We start from the raw sequence: 4,690 nt of genomic DNA, 5'->3' as shown, positions 1-4,690 counted from the left end.
AATCACAAAACCTGACGAATCACTTGACAAACACACAAGCCTGGTATTAGAGACTATTGTGCGTGCAAATGATCATATCATCAGGGTAGCATTGTGACATCACCTGACGGGGTCAAGGGTCACTTCCTGTGTGCACTTCTTCTGAGGTGCGACAGTTTGGAACTGCAGAGCCTGCTGCACCATTAGTCCTGCGTCCAGCACTCCAAACCCATACCTGAGGAAATACATTGTTATGAATACATATTATTATGATTATGATTATGATTACTATTATAGGTATTCATATGAAATGCATATATTAACGGTTATATGTGTGCAGTAGGTGCCCAGCAGAGGCCCTCTCCGTATGAATATTCCTTATCTACTAATCTGGTGCACAGAATGTATATAGTTGATTATACGCTATGAGCTGTTAATGCATTTGTAATTACACTGTATTGTGTACGCGCTCATGTCTTCATTGATGTGTCTTTCTGTATAGTATGTATGTGTGTGTGTGTGTGTGTGTGTGTGTGTGTGTGTGTGTGTGTGTGTGTGTGTGTGTGTGTGTCTGTGCGTGCGTATGTGTGTATATATCATAAGTGCAGGACGAGAAAAGCCTTTGTGGCACCCTGCTCTAATGGCTTCTTCGAGAGGAGGCAACAAGTCATTTACGGAGATGATGTTGTCCTCTCGCACAATCACATCCTATTCTGTCCGTGGTGGGTGGAAGGAGGGAGGGAGGGGGAGGGTGGGGGTTGGGAGTGGGGGTGGGAGAGAGGGTTGCTGTTTGCGCTACTATATAATTGCGCGGAGGATTGATTCTGAACGATGTGGCGTCTCATGGCCTGTAATCAGCATCCATTTTTCAGTCTTTACCACAGAGATCCAGGCTAGGGAAACACAATGGCTGCTGCTCCTCTGCTCTGCTGTTAAACAGCTCTGTCTTCATAACCCTACCCTCATCTCCTCCACCCTCCCCCCCAGCTCTCTCCTCCACCTCCCCTCTCTCTCTCTCTCCTCCACCCCCCCCTCTTTCTCTCCTCCACCCCCCCCCTCTTTCTCTCCTCCACCCCCCCCCCCCCTCTCTCTCCTCCACCCCCCCCTCTCTCTCTCCTTCACCCCCCCCCCTCTCTCTTCCTCCTCCCCCCTCCCCCCCTGTCTCTCCTCCACCCCCCGCCCCCCCCCTCTCTCTCTCTCTTCCACTCTGGTCCTCTTCCTCTACCCTCCACCATTCTGTTCTCTCATTCTCTCTCCACCCGGGTCTCCCCCTCTCTACTTCAACCCGTCCTCTCCTTTTCCTCTCCTCCACCTTGTCCTCTCTCTCTCTCTCTCTCTCCCTCCTCCACTCTGCTCTCCCTACCTTTCCTCTCTCCTTCTACCTAGTATCTTCTCCCTTCCTCTTGTTACTCCACTCCACTCCCCTCCCTCTCTCCCAGAAACCAAGGTTGTGACAGTCACGGTCCAGATCCTGCAATGACGTTCCCACAACATTCCTGCTGGAGTGGAGATTCCAGAACCTTCCCCCTGGACACCCTCAAGGTGACCAAGAGATGGTTCAGTAATTAACATCAGGCCCATCATTAATCTGTAATAAGTAGAATTCATTAGGCTGGATGACAGACAGTCTGTGCCTCAGTCTCAGTGAAGTCAGAGAGAGAAGAAGCCTGGCCGATCAATAACTCAATCTACTTCCCTGCATGGGGGCTCATTCTCTCCCTCTCTCTCTCTCTCTCTCTCTCTCTCTCTCTCTCTCTCTCTCTCTCTCTCTCTCTCTCTCTCTCTCTCTCTCTCTCTCTCTCTCTCTCTCTCTCTCTCTCTCTCTCTCTCTCTCTCCATCTCTGTGTGTCTGGATGGGATAGGGGAGCGGCAGAGCCTCCTGCAGTCTCCCCCAATCAGCATCACGATCAATGGACACAATCTAATCAACCAGTATCACTCTGATATCATTATGCACAGGTGCTAGTGTGGCCTAGCGGTCAGGGTCAAGGTCGTTTGGGGGGTCATGTCAATACTGTGGGCAGCCATTATAGGACACAACAGAAACTACTGTTGTGAATGAAATGACAGTGTAAACAGAAACAGATCCATCCAGATGTATAGTATGATTCAATATCACTGAGGGAAAGAAACATTCTCAGATCAAATGTGATTGTAGGCAATCACAACAACAACAACAACAACAACAACAACAACAACACGTTTCTACTGTGTGGGCTGTGGTAGTTGCTGCTCCTCATAAAACAGAAACAGTTAGCGACCAAGGTGTCATCACCTCGCTCCTGTTAGTTATTAAATATACCCCCCCCCTCCCCCACCCCCCTCCATTCCCCCAGCAGTCCCGACCCTAGCCCAGAGCAGAGCAGAGCAGCCATTAAACCCCCGGCATCAAGAGATCGATCGAGCTGGGTTCCGACCCTGCAGTCATAAAACTGCACAGACATATATCTGAGATGAGAAGCAGTGGGGAACAGGTTTAGCCACTATAGAACATGCTAGAAATGACAGCTTTTATGTCCTGCCACCTCCGTGAAATGCTCCAGCTGAACAGAGACTGTTTTCACAGAGCATTCCCCTCCCCAGCCCTCACATCAGATCCCCCCTGCTAAAGGGGGGGGGGGGGAGGAGGATGTGATACTCAGCTCTCTATCAAAAACCATCTGACATTTGTGGAGACGCGTGAAATGTTTTTTCCTTCTCAATCTTTCTCGTTTTTTTTCCCCCCAAGCATGACTGTGTTAGTCATCTCATACATTTGTTTGTTGTAACCGTTTCTTGAAACATCAATCAACATCATCAGCATTGAGTCAATATCTCTATCTCTCTCTATCTATCTCTCTATCTATCAATCTCTCATATATATATAAATTCCTTGGTCGATTATAGTGTTGTTTTTTCCTTATTACTGTGGGAGAGTGCAATCATCCAATCCACCAAGCAACTAAAAACGAGAGTGAATACCAACAGAAGAACATTGCTGGGGATTTTGGCAATTTTGGGGGGGCTGCTACCCACACGGTTAGCTGTGTTGCTCATTCCACGAATGCATGATCCTTACAAGTTGTACCTCGTCGTAAAGGTGACTAATCAGGCTTTCCAACGATCTAAAATACAATACCAATTGGTATTATTAAAGGGGAGGAATAATAAACCAAAATAACGTTTTTGAACTTTTCTTTTGGGAGTTTATATAAAATATATATAATACAATTGCCATTTATTTAATTACAGAAAGCCTTCCGACACTTGATACTTCCAAACAGTAAACACCCCATAATCTGGCTCACAAACACAAACAGGCGTTCAGCTCCATACGTTATCCCCCCCCCCCCCCCCGCCACACACACACACACACTCCCCCAGTCCCTCTCTCTGTGCCAAGAGGACTAATGAGTGACAGCCGATCTTCTGTCCACCCAGCACGAGGCGTGTTAAACCCCGACCCCTGACTCCCCCCCCCTTCCCCCCTCCGCCCACCCCTCCCAAACACAATCTGCACCCTCCGATTCTCTCCATCCCCTCTTTCCCTTCCAATCCGCTCTTCCACTCCCCAGTGGCGAATGCCCTCGCAGGCTCTCCCCTTCTTCTTCTCTTCCCTCCCGTTCTCTTCTCTTTTCTTTATCCATTAGAACGCAGACCTCCCCCTCCCCTCCATCCCCCCATCACCCCACCCCACACACCTCTCCCTGGGCCCTGCTTTGTAACTGTCGGGGGAGCCTTTTCACTTTTTGTTCCTGAGACCTCTACCCTTCTCCTGGGCCATTCTCTGTTGACACTCACACCATCTGGCTGTGGCTGGGGAGGGGAAGGGGCTTCAACCCGTTAAACATGATGTCACCGAGCGCTTGGAGGTCGAAAACACTCGCTCACTCTACGCTACAGTTTGTGTCTAAAAACATGGATAGTAGACAGTAACCTAAAGACAACTCTTAACATAATTCTATCCATTTTTAAGGACTGGTCAGGGACTTAAAACAGTAATTTTCTTGGTCCCCCCTGCCCCCCCCCGTTTTTTTTGCAGTGGTACGTCCTGCTAAGTCCCCAATAGAAGAGGCTCTAAAGAAGCACTCAAGCCTTACTAAGCAGCTGCCTGTGAGTTAGGTCATTTTCCCAGGAGCGGGAGAGTGGGCATTGGCAGGGCCTCAAAAAACCCACCACACCATCTGTTCCCCGACTGAAAAGGTTGGTGACACCTTCTGTGGTACCAACAACCTCTAATTAAGTGGCGAGGAATGCGCCAGCGGTCGGCCCCCGTCAGCCGCCGCATGATTGGTGGCTCAGCCCTGCTGCTTATCGTCCCCGGTAACATGGCCAGCCCACATCCTCACCGAACACCAGACCCAGGAACCCACCTCTGCCTCACCTGCCTCATCTGTCTGGGTTTAGCATCTATCTATCTATCTATCTATCTATCTATCTATCTGTCTGTCTGTCTGTCTATCTATCTATCTATCTATCTATCTATCTATCTATCAATCAATCACATCTATGTCTGTCTGTCTGTCTGTTTCTCTGTCTCTGTCTGTCTGTCTGTCTATCTATAGTATCTATCTATCTATTTTTCTATCTATTGATCATCTGTCTGTCTGTCTGTCTGTCAGTTCTAGCTAGGGTATAGCAGCAGGTAACCATAATCCCAATAATACATGGAATCTCGCCTCCACAATGATGCTACCGACTGCCTGAATTCATGTCTCATATTTCTATTAGG

This window comes from Nansenia antarctica, assembly GCF_963989245.1.
Source record: "Nansenia antarctica genome assembly, chromosome: 10".
In the NCBI taxonomy this organism is placed as follows: Eukaryota; Metazoa; Chordata; class Actinopteri; order Argentiniformes; family Microstomatidae; genus Nansenia; species Nansenia antarctica.
Note: the sequence above shows the minus strand (reverse complement) of the source record.